Source organism: Pseudophryne corroboree, unplaced genomic scaffold (assembly GCF_028390025.1).
Source record: "Pseudophryne corroboree isolate aPseCor3 unplaced genomic scaffold, aPseCor3.hap2 scaffold_829, whole genome shotgun sequence".
In the NCBI taxonomy this organism is placed as follows: domain Eukaryota; kingdom Metazoa; phylum Chordata; class Amphibia; order Anura; family Myobatrachidae; genus Pseudophryne; species Pseudophryne corroboree.
In genome coordinates, this window is record NW_026970408.1 from 53427 (window position 1) to 73200 (window position 19774).

Sequence of the window (19774 nt, forward strand, 5' to 3'; positions counted from 1 at the left end):
ACATCTTCACCCATAAAGAAAGATTTTCTTAATTCCTTACCTGTGTGCTGATTAGATATCACCTTGTTTTCACATTAAACAGACTTCCCCATGAGGAAGCAGCAATGATGCAGTGACGTTTCCTGGTGTCAACCTGTATTATTTCAGTAGACATTGAAATGAGGATGCATCTTTGATGCCTTTCCAATGAAGCAAGTTTAATTCAGTAATAGGTGAAAAACCATTCCTACAAAGGTGTTAATCAGAGACTTGGCTTTGTGGACACTTTTCAGAGAGCAAATTTGTTAGCATAAACATAAAATCAGAAAATGAAGAGCTGTTTAATCACTCAATTGTACTTTTCTGCCAGCATAATTTTTTTTCTCTGCAACCCACTGCTAAATTGTGCTTCCTAGCTGTTTTTTTATAAAATCACTTAATCAAATCTAACTCTGATTACATCAGAGAAGGCCAGGTACCCTACACCATAAGGGGGGTTTTTGAAATTTTGACTTGTCTACTTAAAGATCACCAAAATCTGATTACAAGGTCAATTACATCCCTGGGTGGGATTGAACCACCAACCTTTTGGTTAATAGCCAAACATGCTAACCGATTGCGCCACAGAGACACCTTGCAAAAGTCAATACTGACAAAGGCTAATAAGCATTCATCTAGAACGTTTCCTAGAAAAACTTTAAAAAGTCAATAATCTGGAGAATTTTTGTAAGAAACACATTGGTACTTTCCCATGATGAGTGAGTGCTTCAGGATTTCTTGCACTTACATGGGCTATTAACCAAAAGGTTGGTGGTTCAATCCCACCCAGGGATGTAATTGACCTTGTCAACAGATTTTGGTGATCTTTAAGAAGACAAGTCAAAATTTCATACCCCCTCTTATGGTGTAGGGTACCTGGCCTTCTCTGACGTAATCAGAGTTAGATTTAATTAAGTGATTTTATAAAAAACAGCTAGGAAGCACAATTTAGCAGTGGGTTGCAGAGAAAAAAATAACATTTTAAACCTACCGGTAATTTTTTTTTCTCGTAGTCCGTAGAGGATGATGGGGACTCCGTAAGGACCATGGGGGATAGACGGGCTCCGCAGCAGACATGGGCACTTTAAGAAAGACTTTTGATCTGGGTGTGCACTGGCTCCTCCCTCTATGCCCCTCCTCCATACCTCAGTTAGAGAAACTGTGCCCAGAGGAGACGGACAGTACGAGGAAAGGATTTTTGTTAATCCAAGGTCAAGATTCATACCAGCCACACCAATCACACCGTATAACTTGTGATATACTACCCAGTTAACAGTATGAAAACAACATAGCATCAGTCCAAGACCGATGAAAACTAACATATAACCCTTATGTAAGCAATAACTATATACAAGTCTTGCAGAAGTAGACCGCACTTGGGACGGGCACCCAGCATCCTCTACGGACTACGAGAAAAAGATTTACCGGTAGGTTTAAAATCTTATTTTCTCTTACGTCCTAGAGGATGCTGGGGACTCCGTAAGGACCATGGGGATTATACCAAAGCTCCCAAACGGGCAGGAGAGTGCGGATGACTCTGCAGCACTGATTGAGCAAACAGGAGGTCCTCCTCAGCCAGGGTATCAAACTTATAGAACTTTGCAAAGGTGTTTGAACCAACTTTGACCCACTGCATGGATGACATCACCATATGCAAATCCATCTGCGGCAGGCCTTCCCCCAGGAATGCTTGAACTAGTTGTTGCATTTGGTTTGTTGTTTGGGGGTGCTTCAGTATTAGGCAGCCTTCTGCCCTCCCATGTTCATCTGAAAATATGTGTTCTCCCTGCAGTTGTTGTCCCCAGATGAGAGTTCCCTTGTGCTGCCTCAGTTGAATCTCCTTTACTTGACAGAGATGTGCCTGAGCAGCGGCCCTCCCCAGCCCTATCCCAAATCATACTTATTTTGCATAGGAGATACCATGGTCATGAAGATTGTTCTCCCAGGGTTAGGTTCATTCATTGCATTCTGGGTATGCTGACCCCTGTGATTTCCCCAAATGTGGGAAACTCAACTGCATTATTTGTGGTAGTGGGGGACTGTGTTTGTGCTTTCCTCTGGTCAGCTCTGGTAAAAGTCAGATTTCTTTGTCTCAGATCTTCCTCTAGCCTTGTTCTTCTTTCGAGAGTTCCCTTGTGCTGCCTCAGTTGGATCTCCTTCACTTGACAGGGGGGTGCCCGAGCAGCGACCCTCCCCAGCTCTAGCCCAACTCCTACTTACCTGCCAGGTGAGATACTATGATCATGAAGATGCTTCTCCCAGGGCAAGGCTCACCCATTGCACTCTGGGTGTGCTGCCCCTGCGATTTCCCCAAATGTGGGAAACTTGACTGCATAATTTGTGTTTCCCCTGGTCGGCTCTCATATAATTCAGATCTCTTTGTCTCAGGTCTCTCTCCAGCCTAGTTTGCTGTCTGTTTCCACTTCTTTTTTCTTGAGCCCCTCCCTTCTATACCCTTGTGCACTATCCTGACTTCTCCCGTCTCCTTACTTTGTGCCTTCCAACGCACAATGCAAACTACAGGTAGTGCTGCAGGGCCCACACCCTTTTACTTGCTTTACAGAGCAGCTCTGGAGCTGTTACAGTGCCCAGCTGCTGCAAGAAATCAGCTTGAATGCTTCAGGGGCTGGGGCATAGCCAACATGAGCCCCACACCGAAGGAGGGTGGAGGTGTTTAATGCGAACTAGGGGTCATCCAAGCGCCGCAAAAGGCCGCCATGCCCTGCACACCCCTTTATTCTTTTCATATGCAGACGAGGGTTGAAGCCAACTTTGACCCACTGCTTGGATGACATCACCATATTCAAATCCATCTGCTGCAGGCCTTCCCCCAGGAATGCTTGCACTAGTTGTTGCATTTGGTTTGTTATTTGGGGGTGCTTCAGTATTAGGCAGCCTTCTGCCCTCCCATGTTCATCTGAAAATATGTGTTCTCCCTGCAGTTGTTGTCCCCAGATGAGAGTTCCCTTGTGCTGCCTCAGTTGAATCTCCTTTACTTGACAGAGATGTGCCTGAGCAGCGGCCCTCCCCAGCCCTATCCCAAATCATACTTATTTTGCATAGGAGATACCATGGTCATGAAGATTGTTCTCCCAGGGTTAGGTTCATTCATTGCATTCTGGGTATGCTGACCCCTGTGATTTCCCCAAATGTGGGAAACTCAACTGCATTATTTGTGGTAGTGGGGGACTGTGTTTGTGCTTTCCTCTGGTCAGCTCTGGTAAAAGTCAGATTTCTTTGTCTCAGATCTTCCTCTAGCCTTGTTCTTCTTTCGAGAGTTCCCTTGTGCTGCCTCAGTTGGATCTCCTTCACTTGACAGGGGGGTGCCCGAGCAGCGACCCTCCCCAGCTCTAGCCCAACTCCTACTTACCTGCCAGGTGAGATACTATGATCATGAAGATGCTTCTCCCAGGGCAAGGCTCACCCATTGCACTCTGGGTGTGCTGCCCCTGCGATTTCCCCAAATGTGGGAAACTTGACTGCATAATTTGTGTTTCCCCTGGTCGGCTCTCATATAATTCAGATCTCTTTGTCTCAGGTCTCTCTCCAGCCTAGTTTGCTGTCTGTTTCCACTTCTTTTTTCTTGAGCCCCTCCCTTCTATACCCTTGTGCACTATCCTGACTTCTCCCGTCTGCTTACTTTGTGCCTTCCAACGCACAATGCAAACTACAGGTAGTGCTGCAGGGCCCACACCCTTTTACTTGCTTTACAGAGCAGCTCTGGAGCTGTTACAGTGCCCAGCTGCTGCAAGAAATCAGCTTAAATGCTTCAGGGGCTGGGGCATAGCCAACATGAGCCCCACACCGAAGGAGGGTAGAGGTGTTTAATGCGAACTAGGGGTCATCCAAGCGCCGCAAAAGGGCGCCATGCCCTGCACACCCCTTTTTTCTTTTCATATGCAGACGAGGGTTGAAGCCAACTTTGACCCACTGCTTGGATGACATCACCATATGCAAATCCATCTGCTGCAGGCCTTCCCCCAGGAATGCTTGCACTAGTAGTTGCATTTGGTTTGTTGTTTGGGGGTGCTTCAGTTTTAGGCAGCCTTCTGCCCTCCCATGTTCATCTGAAAATATGTGTTCTCCCTGCAGTTGTTGTCCCCAGATGAGAGTTCCCTTGTGCTGCCTCAGTTGAATCTCCTTTACTTGACAGAGATGTGCCTGAGCAGCGGCCCTCCCCAGCCCTATCCCAAATCATACTTATTTTGCATAGGATATACCATGGTCATGAAGATTGTTCTCCCAGGGTTAGGTTCATTCATTGCATTCTGGGTATGCTGACCCCTGTGATTTCCCCAAATGTGGGAAACTCAACTGCATTATTTGTGGTAGTGGGGGACTGTGTTTGTGCTTTCCTCTGGTCAGCTCTGGTAAAAGTCAGATTTCTTTGTCTCAGATCTTCCTCTAGCCTTGTTCTTCTTTCGAGAGTTCCCTTGTGCTGCCTCAGTTGGATCTCCTTCACTTGACAGGGGGGTGCCCGAGCAGCGACCCTCCCCAGCTCTAGCCCAACTCCTACTTACCTGCCAGGTGAGATACTATGATCATGAAGATGCTTCTCCCAGGGCAAGGCTCACCCATTGCACTCTGGGTGTGCTGCCCCTGCGATTTCCCCAAATGTGGGAAACTTGACTGCATAATTTGTGTTTCCCCTGGTCGGCTCTCATATAATTCAGATCTCTTTGTCTCAGGTCTCTCTCCAGCCTAGTTTGCTGTCTGTTTCCACTTCTTTTTTCTTGAGCCCCTCCCTTCTATACCCTAGTGCACTATCCTGACTTCTCCCGTCTGCTTACTTTGTGCCTTCCAACGCACAATGCAAACTACAGGTAGTGCTGCAGGGCCCACACCCTTTTACTTGCTTTACAGAGCAGCTCTGGAGCTGTTACAGTGCCCAGCTGCTGCAAGAAATCAGCTTGAATGCTTCAGGGGCTGGGGCATAGCCAACATGAGCCCCACACCGAAGGAGGGTGGAGGTGTTTAATGCGAACTAGGGGTCATCCAAGCGCTGCAAAAGGCCGCCATGCCCTGCACACCCCTTTATTCTTTTCATATGCAGACGAGGGTTGAAGCCAACTTTGACCCACTGCTTGGATGACATCACCATATTCAAATCCATCTGCTGCAGGCCTTCCCCCAGGAATGCTTGCACTAGTTGTTGCATTTGGTTTGTTGTTTGGGGGTGCTTCAGTATTAGGCAGCCTTCTGCCCTCCCATGTTCATCTGAAAATATGTGTTCTCCCTGCAGTTGTTGTCCCCAGATGAGAGTTCCCTTGTGCTGCCTCAGTTGAATCTCCTTTACTTGACAGAGATGTGCCTGAGCAGCGGCCCTCCCCAGCCCTATCCCAAATCATACTTATTTTGCATAGGAGATACCATGGTCATGAAGATTGTTCTCCCAGGGTGAGGTTCATTCATTGCATTCTGGGTATGCTGACCCCTGTGATTTCCCCAAATGTGGGAAACTCGACTGCATTATTTGTGGTAGTGGGGGACTGTGTTTGTGCTTTCCTCTGGTCAGCTCTGGTAAAAGTCAGATTTCTTTGTCTCAGATCTTCCTCTAGCCTTGTTCTTCTTTCGAGAGTTCCCTTGTGCTGCCTCAGTTGGATCTCCTTCACTTGACAGGGGGTGCCCAAGCAGCAATCCTCCACAGCTCTAGCCCAACTCCTACTTACCTGCCAGGTGAGATACTATGATCTTCACTGTTAGGGCAATCAGGATGTGGAATTCCCTGCCAGGGAAGGTGGTAATGGTGGACTCTGTAATTGGATTTAAAAAAGGAATGGATACATTTCTGAATGAAAAAGCTATCCAAGGTTATAATACTTAAAATATCAACATGGTTAATCCAGGGGGAACATGAGTTGTAGTAGTTAACTAGTCATAAAACATTGTGAAGGCAGGGGAGAAGAACAAGCGCCATATGGTGTAGTATTTTGAATAAATTGGAGTGATAGATAGGTATATACGAAGTAAGTACCGGATAGATTCTTGAGATTAGGCCTGTCTGTCTCACTAAATTCTTTGTGGCTGTTCCCCACCTAGGAGACAAAAGATCATCGCCATATGGTGTAGTAACCTCAGATATATCTTGGGGTACCCTCCCCTCTATTTCATGCGTACCAAAAGGAAAATTCAATATAGCATATAGGATATATTTATATCCAGGTAGATCAAGTCGGTCCAATATGATGTAATGGCTGAATCAGTCGACTGTTGCTGCCTTATATAGTATTATCAATAAAAAATTTTAATCCACAAAATAATAATACAAATTCAGATAAAAAATAAATAAAACAAATCAGAAAATCTTAGCTGATTGGTGTAGGCAGTAGTTAGGTCAGTCTCAACGCGTTTCGCCTCCAGGGCTTCCTCAGGAGAATACATCATATCAAAAGATACACATATTTATAGTGCTTTCAGTTTCATTTTGGCCAGCACTTCCGGTTCGCGTCATTTCCGGAACCGGAAGTGCTCGGTCCGACTTACATACTAAATGCATATGTGGCTTGATATTTAACATTAGATTGCATTGGTGGTGCAGTGTTAATATAAATTTTAGATCAGTCTGTATAAGTAGCGCAAGACGGACATAGAGTCCGTTTGCTCCGTGAAACCGGAAGTGACGCGGCTCGTCCCGGCCACTGCCGCGTCACTTCCGGTTTAGGTTAGAACCGGAAGTGCTGGCCAAAACGAAACTGAAAGCACTATAAATATGTGTATCTTTTGATATGATGTATTCTCCTGAGGAAGCCCTGGAGGCGAAACGCGTTGAGACTGACCTAACTACTGCCTACACCAATCAGCTAAGATTTTCTGATTTGTTTTATTTATTTTTTATCTGAATTTGTATTATTATTTTGTGGATTAAAATTTTTTATTGATAATACTATATAAGGCAGCAACAGTCGACTGATTCAGCCATTACATCATATTGGACCGACTTGATCTACCTGGATATAAATATATCCTATATGCTATATTGAATTTTCCTTTTGGTACGCATGAAATAGAGGGGAGGGTACCCCAAGATATATCTGAGGTTACTACACCATATGGCGATGATCTTTTGTCTCCTAGGTGGGGAACAGCCACAAAGAATTTAGTGAGACAGACAGGCCTAATCTCAAGAATCTATCCGGTACTTACTTCGTATATACCTATCTATCACTCCAATTTATTCAAAATACTACACCATATGGCGCTTGTTCTTCTCCCCTGCCTTCACAGAATTTCATGACTGAACATACCCAAGTCATATTCTGAAGAACTGAGCAGCCACCAAAGAAGTTTGGAGAGGTGTTTTCTGACGGAGCATCCACAACTGACTGAATCCAAACAGTAGAACCTGTTTGACGACCCTTTGCTTTAAAGGAATATTTGGACGCGAGACTAAGCGCACTGACCTTAAAAAAACTCCCAGTCATAAAACATTATTCAGCAAGTATGTAGAATCATCACAACTTAAAACAGGTTGAACACGATGGGCAATTTGCCTCTTTTCAACCTCAAAAACTATATTACTATATGTTACTATATTACTATGTTACTGTAGTATACAGAACACCACAATGTAATGAGCAGTGATAGTGAGCACTGATGAGGATACTAGAACTGACACTGAGCAGCAAGATGCAGCACTGGACTATTAGTAATGTACTGTAGTATGCTGAGCACCACAATGCAGCACAAGACAATGAGCAGTGATACTGAGCACTGATGAGGATACTACTGAGAACTGACACTGAGCAGGAGAGACACACTACTAGTATTACTGAGCAGCAATAAGTAACCACTGATAATGAGCACTGATATTGAGATTTCCACTGAGAGAACATAGCCACGTCCTCTCCGCTCTCTCTTCAATGCACGAGTAAAAATGGCGGCAACGCGCAGCTCTTTATATGAAATCCGAATCTCGCGAGAATCCGACAGCGGGATGATGACATTTTCCCTTGTTCAGGTTTTCCGAGTCAGGCGGGAACAACCGAGCCTGCCTCGGACCAGTGTAAACCACGTGGAGTTCGTGGGGAATTCGGTTCTCGGAGAACCGAACCCGCTCCTCTCTACCTTATACCCATAATTTTTTTTATTTTCAATCTAAGCCCCTGCAGTTTTCTGTAAGCATCTGCTTCGCTATGATGATCAACAAGTCACAAGGGCAAACACTCAGGGCTTGAGGCATAGATCTTTGGACCAGCTGCTACAAGCATGGCAGAGGTGTCACTATCACTGGTGACACCCAGAGAGGTGGCGAAGGAGATTGTAATGCAGTGCGCGCAGATAAGCAGCGCAATGGTAAAAAGGAGGCATGGTTTCATAGGTAGGGGCGTGGCCTGGTGGCCTGAATCTACATTTTGTTGCTCCGGGTGTCCCGGGAATTGGGGGCTGCACCCGGGGACTAGTGTGTGAGCGGTGCTGGCTCCTGCACAGTGACAGGACATGGCCACCCAGCATGACGCCTCCCTTCTTGACCATGCTGTAATTGCAGTCGCACTGCAGTTCAGCGTGATCATAAAAAATGGTGTAGCCTTCTGCTGGTGCAGACTGTATGTGCGCGCAGGAAGCCGCCACCATTTTTGTGATCACAGCGGCTGAATGTGATGTCATACAGCCGCTGTGACCACGCCCCCTGTGTCTCCTCCGTTGCAGACCCCATTTTGAAGCCTTGCCCCCGCACCGCTCCATCCCTGACTTGGAAATGGAGTTTTGCTGACCCCCCTCTCCCCCCCTGCCCCGATTGACAGGCAGAGGCGATCGCATTCTCTGCGGGGTGCCGCAGAAAATGCAGGCACTTGCGTATGCTCTTAGCAATTTTTGCAGTTGGATCGCTTATTGTGATTGCAATCCAACCTGAATCAGGCCCTATTACCTATCGCAATGCGCTGCGGGCAGTACAAAATTGGTTTAATATGGGAGAAAAACCCCCAGACCTGTGCTCCTTAACTGTACCTGGTGGCTTGTGGAGCGGCTGCCCAGTAATCAGTGTCCACGCCAGTGCGCACACGGTCCACCCCCTACGGCCACGCTCCCCTTCATCAGCGGCCTCGTGATCCGGAAGGGCGGTGTGTGTGTGACTGACCTTAGGAAGAAACCGGAGCCTCCGCTGCAGTGACCCAGCAACCAGGGCACGGGAGTATACAGCGCCGCTGGGAGTGATGAAGCTGCAGTAAAGATGTCTATTAGACCTAGCCTGCTGCAGCCCTTGTAGATTCTCATAAAAAAAGTTCTTATTTTCTTGTCAAAATTAATAGCTAAGAATAGGCTGCCTGAGGCAGGCCCCTGTTAAGTGGCCTGCTACTGAAGGCACCAACTACAAACTGAGCTCCCTGTTCATGGAAGCGGGGTTATAGAGGAGAATGCGCTGAGCATCTTGGGAACAGTCAAAAGCTTTGAGCCGGTTGGTGCCTCAGATCAAGATCCTACTCTACACCCCAATGTGAATCCTTGTGGAGTCCAGTGTACCCCACAGAAGAAATTAATGTGTCACACCCATTGGCAGCAACCTTAGAATAGCTGCTGATGGGCACAATTGAGAAAGGAAGGGGGAGGAACATTTGAATCCAGCACATAGATGCAATTCAAATATGTAATTTGAACCTTCCTATTTTAAAATATAATGGATGAACCTCACCCTGTGAGAACAATCTTCATGATATAGAGATCTCATATGCAAAATAAGCATGAGTTGGGATAGGGCTGGGGAGGGTGGCTGCTCGGGCAAGCCCCTCCCCCGTCAAGTTAAGGAGATTCAACTGAGGAAGCACAAGGGAACTCTCGTCTGGGGACAACAACTGCAGGGAGACCACATCTTTTCAGATGAACATGGGAGGGCGGAAGGCTGCCTAATACTGAAGCACCATCAAATATCAAACCATATGCAATAACTAGTACAAGCATTCCTGGGGGAAGGTCTGCAGGAGACGAATTTGCATACGGTGATGTCATCCAAGCAGTGGGCCAAAGTTGGCTGGTACCCTCATCTGCATATGAAAAGAGAAAAGGGTTATGCAGGGCATGGCGGCCTTTTGCGGCGCTTGGATGACCCCTAGTTCGCATTAAACACCTCCACCCTCCTTCGGTGTGGGGCTCATGTTGGCTATGCCCCAGCCCCTGAAGCATTCAAGCTGATTTCTTGCAGCAGCTGGGCACTGTAACAGCTCCAGAGCTGCTCTGTAAGGCAAATAAAAGGGTGTGGGCCCTGCAGCACTACCTGTAGTTCGCATTGTGCGTTGGAAGGCACAAAGTAAGCAGACGGGAGAAGTCAGGATAGTGCGCAAGGGCATAGAAGGGAGCGGCTCAAGAAAAGAGAAGTGGAAACAGACAGCAAACTAGGCTGGAGAGAGACCTGAGACAAAGAGATCTGAATTATACGAGAGCCGACCAGGGGAAACACAAATTATGCAGTCAAGTTTCCCACATTTGGGGAAATCGCAGGGGCAGCACACCCAGAGTGCAATGGGTGAGCCTTGCCCTGGGAGAAGCACCTTCAAGATCATAGTATCTCACCTGGCAGGTAAGTAGGAGTTGGGCTAGAGCTGGGGAGGGTCGCTGCTCGGGCACCCCCCTGTCAAGTGAAGGAGATCCAACTGAGGCAGCACAATGGAACTCTCGAAAGAAGAACAAGGCTAGAGGAAGATCTGAGACAAAGAAATCTGACTTTTACCAGAGCTGACCAGCGGAAAACACAAACACAGTCCCCCACTACCACAAATAATGCAGGCGAGTTTCCCACATTTGGGGAAATCACAGGGGTCAGCATACCCAGAATGCAATGAATGAAACTCACCCTGGGTGAACAATTTTCATGACCATGGTGTCTCCTATGCAAAATAAGTATGATTTGGGATAGGGCTGGGGAGGGCCGCTGCTCAGGCACATCTCTGTCAAGTAAAGGAGATTCAACTGAGGCAGCACAAGGGAACTCTCATCTGGGGACAACAACTGCAGGGAGAACACATATTTTCAGATGAACATGGGAGGGCAGAAGGCTGCCTAATACTGAAGCACCCCCAAACAACAAACCAAATGCAACAACTAGTGCAAGCATTCCTGGGGGAAGGCCTGCAGCAGATGGATTTGCATATGGTGATGTTATCCAAGCAGTGGGTCAAAGTTGGCTTCAACCCTCATCTGCTTATGAAAAGAGAAAAGGGGCGTGCAGGGCATGGCAGCCTTTTGCGGTGCTTGGATGACCCCTAGATCGCATTAAACACCCCCACCCTCCTTTGGTGTGGGGCTCATGTTGGCCATGCCCCATCCCATGAAGCATTCAAGCTGATTTCTTGCAGCAGCTGGGCATTGTAACAGCTCCAGAGCTGCTCGGTAAGGCAAGTAAAAGGGTGTGGGCCCTGCAGCACTACCTGTAGTTTGCATTGTGCATTGGAAGGCACAAAGTAAGCAGACGGGAGGAGAAGTCAGGATAGTGCACAAGGGTATAGAAGGGAGGGGCTCAAGAAAAAAAGAAGTGGAAACAGACAGCAAACTAGGCTGGAGAGAGACCTGAGACAAAGAGATCTGAATTATACGAGAGCCGACCAGAGGAAACACAAATTATGCAGTCAAGTGTCCCACATTTGGGGAAATCGTAGGAGCAGCACACCCAGAGTGCAATGGGTGAGCCTTGCCCTGGGAGAAGCACCGTCCTGATTATAGTATCTCACCTGGGTGTGCTGCCCCTGCGATTTCCCCAAATGTGGGAAACTTGACTGCATAATTTGTGTTTCCCCTGGTCGGCTCTCATATAATTCAGATCTCTTTGTCTCAGGTCTCTCTCCAGCCTAGTTTGCTGTCTGTTTCCACTTCTTTTTTCTTGAGCCCCTCCCTTCTATACCCTTGTGGACTATCCTGACTTCTCCTCCTGTCTGCTTACTTTGTGCCTTCCAATGCACAATGCAAACTACAGGTAGTGCTGCAGGGCCCACACCCTTTTAGTTGCCTTACAGAGCAGCTCTGGAGCTGTTACAGTGCCAAGCTGCTGCAAGAAATCAGCTTGAATGCTTCAGGGGCTGGGGCATGGCCAACATGAGCCCCACACCAAAGGAGGGTGGGGGTGTTTAATGCGAACTAAGGGTCATCCAAGCGCCGCAAAAGGCCGCCATGCCCTGCATACCCCTTTTCTCTTTTCATATGCAGATGAGGGTTCCAGCCAACTTTGGCCCACTGCTTGGATGACATCACTGTATGCAAATCCGTCTTCTGCAGACCTTCCCCCAGGAATGCTTGTACTAGTTGTTGCATTTGGTTTGTTGTTTGGGGGTGCTTCAGTATTAGGCAGCCTTCTGCCCTCCCATGTTCATCTGAAAATATGTGTTCTCACTGCAGTTGTTGTCCCCAGATGGGAGTTCCCTTGTGCTGCCTCAGTTGAATCTCCTTTACTCTAAAACTTTTAAAACTTAGCAAAAGTGTTTACTAAATAGCTGCTCGGCAAAGTTGCAATGCCGAGACTCCCCGACCAGCTGCCCAGGATGAACCCACCTTTCTAGTAGAATGGGTCTTCACCTAATTCAGTAACGGCAATCCTGCCGTGGAATGAGCATGCTGAATCTTACCACAGATCCAGCGCATAATGGTCTACATGGACGCAGGACACCCAATCCTGTTGGGAGCATACAGGACAAACAGAGCCTCTGTTTTCCTAATCTGAACCGTTCTGGTGACATAAATTTTCAAAGTTCTGACCACAGCCAGAGACTTTGACTCAACGAAGGTGTCAGTGGCCCAAGGCACCATGTGGAAAGATGAACCACCTTCGGCAGAAATTGTTGACGTGTCCTCAATTCTGCTCTATCTTCATGAAAGATCAAATAAAGGCTCTTGTGATACTGCATGGTTTGTACTGTTTTCCATGTGCTCCCAGATCTTTCAAAAAAGAAGCATGGTCAAGAAAGTTCTGTTTGAAAAGAAACAACATTTACTGTCATTGTTATAGAATTTGGGAGAAAAAACAAGAAGAAATCTGCACTGTTGACGCACTGGACAGAATGAATGAATCATAAAATATAACCTTTATTAAGTATGTATTAAAATTGGATAAATATTAATATTATTATCCCAAACTGCAGTGAAACATAAAGGTTAAAATCACAGAACTAACATACATGTGCATAAGAAGAATAAAGAGATGTGAAAAAAAGGTTTAAAAAGCGTGTCCGTGTGTGATTATTTTTGAAGGCACAACCCTGGCGGGGTTGTTTATATAGATATATATGTTGCTAATAATCACTTTCTAGCGTAATGTTATTAAATAGCTGTTAGTATCTATGTCGTCAGGTACCACTGGGTCGTATCCTATATACTCCTGTGGGAAACTTGACTGCATAATTTGTGTTTCCCCTGGTCGGCTCTCGTATAATTCAGATCTCTTTGTCTCAGGTCTCTCTCCAGCCTAGTTTGCTGTCTGTTTCCACTTCTCTTTTCTTGAGCCGCTGCCTTCTATACCCTTGTGCACTCTCCTGACTTCTCCTGTCTGCTTACTTTGTGCCGTCCAACGCACAATGCAAACTACAGGTAGTGCTGCAGGGCCCACACCCTTTTACTTGCCTTACAGAGCAGCTCTGGAGCTGTTACAGTGCCCAGCTGCAGCAAGAAATCAGCTTGAATGCTTCAGGTGCTGGGGCATAGCCAACAAGAGCCCCACACCGACGGAGGGTGGAGGTGTTTAATGCAAACTAGGGGTCAGCCAAGCGCCGCAAAAGGCCGCCATGCCCTGCATGCCCCTTTTCTCTTTTCATATGCAGACGAGGGTTGAAGCCAACTTTGACCCACTGCTTGGATGACATCACCATATGCAAATCCATCTGCGGCAGGCCTTCCCCCAGGAATGCTTGCACTAGTTGTTGCATTTGGTTTGTTGTTTGGGGGTGCTTCAGTATTAGGCAGCCTTCTGCCCTCCCATGTTCATCTGAAAATATGTGTTCTCCCTGCAGTTGTTGTCCCCAGATGAGAGTTCCCTTGTGCTGCCTCAGTTGAATCTCCTTTACTTGACAGAGATGTGCCTGAGCAGCGGCCCTCCCCAGCCCTATCCCAAATCATACTTATTTTGCATAGGAGATACCATGGTCATGAAGATTGTTCTCCCAGGGTTAGGTTCATTCATTGCATTCTGGGTAGCTTACCTCTGTGATTTCCCCAAATGTGGGAAACTCAACTGCATTATTTGTGGTAGTGGGGGACTGTGTTTGTGCTTTCCTCTGGTCAGCTCTGGTAAAAGTCAGATTTCTTTGTCTCAGATCTTCCTCTAGCCTTGTTCTTCTTTCAAGAGTTCCCTTGTGCTGCCTCAGTTGGATCTCCTTCACTTGACAGGGGGGTGCCCGAGCAGCGACCCTCCCCAGCTCTAGCCCAACTCCTACTTACCTGCCAGGTGAGATACTATGATCATGAAGTTGCTTCTCCCAGGGCAAGGCTCACCCATTGCACTCTGGGTGTGCTGCCCCTGCGATTTCCCCAAATGTGGGAAACTTGACTGCATAATTTGTGTTTTCCCTAGTCGGCTCTCATATAATTCAGATCTCTTTGTCTCAGGTTTCTCTCCAGCCTAGTTTGCTGTCTGTTTCCACTTCTCTTTTCTTGAGCCACTGCCTTCTATGCCCTTGTGCACTCTCCTGACTTCTCCTGTCTGCTTACTTTGTGCCTTCCAACGCACAATGCAAACTACAGGTAGTGCTGCAGGGCCCACACCCTTTTACTTGCCTTTCAGAGCAGCTCTGGAGCTGTTACAGTGCCCAGCTGCTGCAAGAAATCAGCTTGAATGCTTCAGGGGCTGGGGCATAGCCAACATGAGCCCCACACCGACGGAGGGTGGAGGTGTTTAATGCGAACTAAGGGTCATCCAAGCGCCGCAAAAGGCCGCCATGCCCTGCATACCCCTTTTCTCTTTTCATATGCAGATGAGGGTTCCAGCCAACTTTGGCCCACTGCTTGGATGACATCACCGTATGCAAATCCGTCTTCTGCAGACCTTTTCCCAGGAATGCTTGTACTAGTTGTTGCATTTGGTTTGTTGTTTGGGGGTGCTTCAGTATTAGGCAGCCTTCTGCTCTCCCATGTTCATCTGAAAATATCTGTTCTCCCTGCAGTTGTTGTCCCCAGATGAGAGTTCCCTTGTGCTGCCTCAGTTGAATCTCCTTTACTTGACAGAGATGTGCCTGAGCAGCGGCCCTCCCCAGCCCTATCCCAAATCATACTTATTTTGCATAGGAGATACCATTGTCATGAAGATTGTTCTCCCAGGGTGAGGTTCATTCATTGCATTCTGGGTATGCTGACCCCTGTGATTTCCCCAAATGTGGGAAACTCGACTGCATTATTTGTGGTAGTGGGGGACTGTGTTTGTGCTTTCCTCTGGTCAGCTCTGGTAAAAGTCAGATTTCTTTGTCTCAGATCTTCCTCTAGCCTTGTTCTTTTTTCGAGAGTTTCCTTGTGCTGCCTCAGTTGGATCTCCTTCACTTGACAGGGGGGTGCCCGAACAGCGACCCTCCCCAGCTCTAGCCCAACTCCTACTTACCTGCCAGGTGAGATACTATGATCAGGAAGGTGCTTCTCCCAGGGCAAGGCTCACCCAATGCACTCTGGGTGTGCTGCTCCTACGATTTCCCCAAATGTGGGACACTTGATTACATAATTTGTGTTTCCTCTGGTCGGCTCTCGTATAATTCAGATCTCTTTGTCTCAGGTCTCTCTCCAGCCTAGTTTGCTGTCTGTTTCCACTTCTCTTTTCTTGAGCCGCTCCCTTCTATGCCCTTGTGCACTATCCTGACTTCTCCCGTCTGCTTACTTTGTGCCTTCCAACGCACAATGCAAACTACAGGTAGTGCTGCAGGGCCCACACCCTTTTACTTGCTTTACAGAGCAGCTCTGGAGCTGTTACAGTGCCCAGCTGCTGCAAGAAATCAGCTTTAATGCTTCAGGGGCTGGGGCATAGCCAACATGAGCCCCACACCGAAGGAAGGTGGAGGTGTTTAATGCGAACTAGGGGTCATCCAAGCGCCGCAAAAGGCAGCCATGCCCTGCACACCCCATTTTTATTTTCATATGCAGACGAGGGTTGAAGCAAACTTTGACCCACTGCTTGGATGACATCACCATATGCAAATCCATCTGCTGCAGGCCTACTACCAGGAATGTTTGCACTAGTAGTTGCATTTGGTTTGTTGTTTGGGGGTGCTTCAGTATTAGGCAGCCTTCTGCCCTCCCATGTTCATCTGAAAATATGTGTTCTCCCTGCAGTTGTTGTCCCCAGATGAGAGTTCCCTTGTGTTGCCTCAGTTGAATCTCCTTTACTTGACAGAGATGTGCCTGAGCAGCGGCCCTCCCCAGCCCTATCCCAAATCATACTTATTTTGCATAGGAGATACCATGGTCATGAAGATTGTTCTCCCAGGGTGAGGTTCATTCATTGCACTCTGGGTATGCTGACCCCTGTGATTTCCCCAAATGTGGGAAACTCGACTGCATTATTTGTGGTAGTGGGGGACAGTGTTTGTGCTTTCCTCTGGTCAGCTCTGGTAAAAGTCAGATTTCTTTGTCTCAGATCTTCCTCTAGCCTTGTTCTTCTTTCGAGAGTTCCCTTGTGCTGCCTCAGTTGGATCTCCTTCACTTGACAGGGGGTGCCCGAGCAGCAATCCTCCACAGCTCTAGCCCAACTCCTACTTACCTGCCAGGTGAACTATGATCTTCACTGTTAGGGCAATCAGGATGTGGAATTCCCTGCCAGGGAAGGTGGTAATGGCGGACTCTGTAATTGGATTTAAAAAAGGAATGGATACATTTCTGAATGAAAAAGCTATCCAAGGTTATAATACTTAAAATATCAACATGGTTAATCCGGGGGTAACATGAGTTATAGTAGCTAACTAGTCATAAAACATTATTCAGCAAGTATGTAGAATCATCACAACTTAAAACAGGTTGAACACGATGGGCAATTTGCCTCTATTCAACCTCAAAAACTATGTTACTATATGTTACTATATTACTATGTTACTGTAGTATACAGAACACCACAATATAATGAGCAGTGATAGTGAGCACTGATGAGGATACTAGAACTGACACTGAGCAGCAAGATGCAGCACTGGACTATTAGTAATGTACTGTAGTATGCTGAGCACCACAATGCAGCACAAGACAATGAGCAGTGATACTGAGCACTGATGAGGATACTACTGAGAACTGACACTGAGCAGGAGAGACACACTACTAGTATTACAGAGCAGCAATAAGTAACCACTGATACTGAGCACTGATATTGAGATTTCCACTGAGAGAACATAGCCACGTCCTCTCCGCTCTCTCTTCAATGCACGAGTAAAAATGGCGGCAACGCGCAGCTCTTTATATGGAATCCGAATCTCGCGAGAATCCGACAGCGGGATGATGACATTTTCCCTTGTTCAGGTTTTCCGAGTCAGGCGGGAACAACCGAGCCTGCCTCGGACCAGTGTAAACCACGTGGAGTTCGTCGGGAATTCGGTTCTCGGAGAACCGAACCCGCTCCTCTCTACCTTATACCCATCAATTTTTTTATTTTCAATCTAAGCCCCTGCAGTTTTCTGTAAGCATCTGCTTCGCTATGATGATCAACAAGTCACAAGGGCAAACACTCAGGGCTTGAGGCGTAGATCTTAGGACCAGCTGCTACAAGCATGGCAGAGGTGTCACTATCACTGGTGACACCCAGAGAGGTGGCGAGGGAGATTGTAATGCAGTGCGCGCAGATAAGCAGTGCAATGGTAAAAAGGAGGCATGGTTTCATAGGTAGGGGCGTGGCCTGGTGGCCTGAATCTACATTTTGTTGCTCCGGGTGTCCCGGGGGTTGGGGGCTGCACCCGGGGACTAGTGTGTGTGCGGTGCTGGCTCCTGCACAGTGACAGGGCATGGCCACCGAGCATGACGCCTCCATTCTTGACCATGCTGTAATTGCAGTCGCACTGCAGTTCAGCGTGATCATATAAAATGGTGTAGCCTCCTGCTGGTGCAGACTGTATGTGCGCGCAGGAAGCCGCCACCATTTTTGTGATCACAGCGGCTGAATGTGATGTCATACAGCCGCTGTGACCACGCCCCCTGTGTCTCCTCCGTTGCAGACCCCATTTTGAAGCCTTGCCCCCGCACCGCTCCATCCCTGACTTGGAAATGGAGTGTTGCTGACCCCCCTCTCCCCCCCCCCCCGCCCCGATTGACAGGCAGAGGCGATCGCATTCTCTGCGGGGTGCCGCAGAAAATGCAGGCACATGCGTATGCTCTTAGCAATTTTTGCAGTTGGATCGCTTATTGTGATTGCAATCCAACCTGAATCAGGCCCTATTACCTATCACAATGCGCTGCGGGCAGTACAAAATTGGGTTAATATAGGAGTAAAACTCCCAGACCTGTGCTCCTTAACTGTACCTGGTGGCTAGTGGAGCGGCTGCCCAGTAATCAGTGTCCACGCCAGTGCGCACACGGTCCACCCCCTACGGCCACGCTCCCCTTCATCAGCGGCCTCGTGATCCGGAAGGGCGGTGTGTGTGTGACTGACCTTAGGAAGAAACTGGAGCCTCCGCTGCAGTGACCCAGCAACCAGGGCACGGGAGTATACAGCGCCGCTGGGAGTGATGAAGCTGCAGTAAAGATGTCTATTAGACCTAGCCTGCTGCAGCCCTTGTAGATTCTCATAAAACAAGTTCTTCTTTTCTTGTCAAAATTAATAGCTAAGAATAGGCTGCCTGAGGCAGGCCCCTGTTAAGAGGCCTGCTACTGAAGGCACCAACTACAAACTGAGCTCCCTGTTCATGGAAGCGGGGTTATAGAGGAGAATGCACTGAGCATCTTGGGAACAGTCAAAAGCTTTGAGCCGGTTGGTGCCTCAGATCAAGATCCTACTCTACACCCCAATGTGAATCCTTGTGGAGTCCAGTGTACCCCACAGAAGAAATTAATGTGTCACACCCATTGGCAGCAACCTTAGAATAGCTGCTGACGGGCACAATTGAGAAAGGAAGGGGGGGGGGACATTTGAATCCAGCACATAGATGCAATTCAAATATGTAATTTGTACCTTCCTATTTTAAAATATAATGGATGAACCTCACCCTGTGAGAACAATCTTCATGATCAAGAGATCTCATATGCAAAATAAGTATGAGTTGGGATAGGGCTGGGGAGGGTGGCTGCTCGGGCAGCCCCTCCCCCGTCAAGTTAAGGAGATTCAACTGAGGACGCACAAGGGAACTCTCGTCTGGGGACAACAACTGCAGGGAGACCACATCTGTTCAGATGAACATGGGAGGGTGGAAGGCTGCCTAATATTGAAGCACCATCAAATATCAAACCATATGCAACAACTAGTACAAGCATTCCAGGGGGAAGGTCTGCAGAAGACGGATTTGCATACGGTGATGTCATCCTAGCAGTGGACCAAAGTTGGCTGGAACTCTCATCTGCATATGAAAAGAGAAAAGGGGCATGCAGGGCATGGCGGCCTTTTGCGGTGCTTGGATGACCCCTAGTTCGCATTAAACACCCCCACCCTCCTTTGGTGTGGGGCTCATGTTGGCCATGCCCCATCCCCTGAAGCATTCAAGCTGATTTCTTGCAGCAGCTGGGCACTGTAACAGCTCCAGAGCTGTTCTGTAAGGCAAGTAAAAGGGTGTGGGCCCTGCAGCACCACCTGTAGTTCGCATTGTGCGTTGGAAGGCACAAAGTAAGCAGACGGGAGGAGAAGTCAGGATAGTGCGCAAGGGCATCCTTTTCTCTTAGTCCGTAGAGGATGCTGGGGTCA

At 47.7% G+C, this 19774-nt stretch overlaps 12 non-coding genes and 4 pseudogenes across 12 annotated transcripts; 12 read left to right on the forward strand and 4 right to left on the reverse strand.

Annotated features, from left to right (window-relative positions):
* Positions 1-536: 536 nt before the first annotated feature.
* TRNAN-AUU (transfer RNA asparagine (anticodon AUU)) lies at positions 537-610 on the reverse strand. The gene has a single exon. It is a non-coding gene; the product is annotated as a tRNA-Asn (tRNA).
* Positions 611-1914: 1304 nt separating this feature from the next.
* LOC135042517 (U1 spliceosomal RNA) lies at positions 1915-2078 on the forward strand. Its single transcript, XR_010235621.1, has one exon. It is a non-coding gene; the product is annotated as a U1 spliceosomal RNA (small nuclear RNA).
* Positions 2079-2230: 152 nt separating this feature from the next.
* On the forward strand, positions 2231-2372 carry LOC135042467 (U1 spliceosomal RNA; annotated as a pseudogene).
* A 692-nt stretch (positions 2373-3064) lies between these two features.
* Positions 3065-3228, forward strand: LOC135042528 (U1 spliceosomal RNA). The gene has a single exon (XR_010235632.1). It is a non-coding gene; the product is annotated as a U1 spliceosomal RNA (small nuclear RNA).
* A 152-nt stretch (positions 3229-3380) lies between these two features.
* LOC135042468 (U1 spliceosomal RNA) lies at positions 3381-3522 on the forward strand (annotated as a pseudogene).
* A 692-nt stretch (positions 3523-4214) lies between these two features.
* On the forward strand, positions 4215-4378 carry LOC135042576 (U1 spliceosomal RNA). Its single transcript, XR_010235679.1, has one exon. It is a non-coding gene; the product is annotated as a U1 spliceosomal RNA (small nuclear RNA).
* Positions 4379-4530: 152 nt separating this feature from the next.
* Positions 4531-4672, forward strand: LOC135042469 (U1 spliceosomal RNA; annotated as a pseudogene).
* Positions 4673-5364: 692 nt separating this feature from the next.
* LOC135042436 (U1 spliceosomal RNA) lies at positions 5365-5528 on the forward strand. Its single transcript, XR_010235558.1, has one exon. It is a non-coding gene; the product is annotated as a U1 spliceosomal RNA (small nuclear RNA).
* A 4845-nt stretch (positions 5529-10373) lies between these two features.
* Positions 10374-10536, reverse strand: LOC135042475 (U1 spliceosomal RNA). The gene has a single exon (XR_010235589.1). It is a non-coding gene; the product is annotated as a U1 spliceosomal RNA (small nuclear RNA).
* A 152-nt stretch (positions 10537-10688) lies between these two features.
* Positions 10689-10852, reverse strand: LOC135042450 (U1 spliceosomal RNA). Its single transcript, XR_010235571.1, has one exon. It is a non-coding gene; the product is annotated as a U1 spliceosomal RNA (small nuclear RNA).
* Positions 10853-11527: 675 nt separating this feature from the next.
* On the reverse strand, positions 11528-11683 carry LOC135042515 (U1 spliceosomal RNA). The gene has a single exon (XR_010235619.1). It is a non-coding gene; the product is annotated as a U1 spliceosomal RNA (small nuclear RNA).
* Positions 11684-14044: 2361 nt separating this feature from the next.
* LOC135042582 (U1 spliceosomal RNA) lies at positions 14045-14207 on the forward strand. Its single transcript, XR_010235685.1, has one exon. It is a non-coding gene; the product is annotated as a U1 spliceosomal RNA (small nuclear RNA).
* A 152-nt stretch (positions 14208-14359) lies between these two features.
* On the forward strand, positions 14360-14505 carry LOC135042480 (U1 spliceosomal RNA; annotated as a pseudogene).
* Positions 14506-15193: 688 nt separating this feature from the next.
* LOC135042566 (U1 spliceosomal RNA) lies at positions 15194-15357 on the forward strand. The gene has a single exon (XR_010235669.1). It is a non-coding gene; the product is annotated as a U1 spliceosomal RNA (small nuclear RNA).
* A 152-nt stretch (positions 15358-15509) lies between these two features.
* Positions 15510-15672, forward strand: LOC135042503 (U1 spliceosomal RNA). The gene has a single exon (XR_010235612.1). It is a non-coding gene; the product is annotated as a U1 spliceosomal RNA (small nuclear RNA).
* A 671-nt stretch (positions 15673-16343) lies between these two features.
* On the forward strand, positions 16344-16507 carry LOC135042546 (U1 spliceosomal RNA). The gene has a single exon (XR_010235649.1). It is a non-coding gene; the product is annotated as a U1 spliceosomal RNA (small nuclear RNA).
* The last annotated feature ends 3267 nt before the right edge of the window (positions 16508-19774 follow it).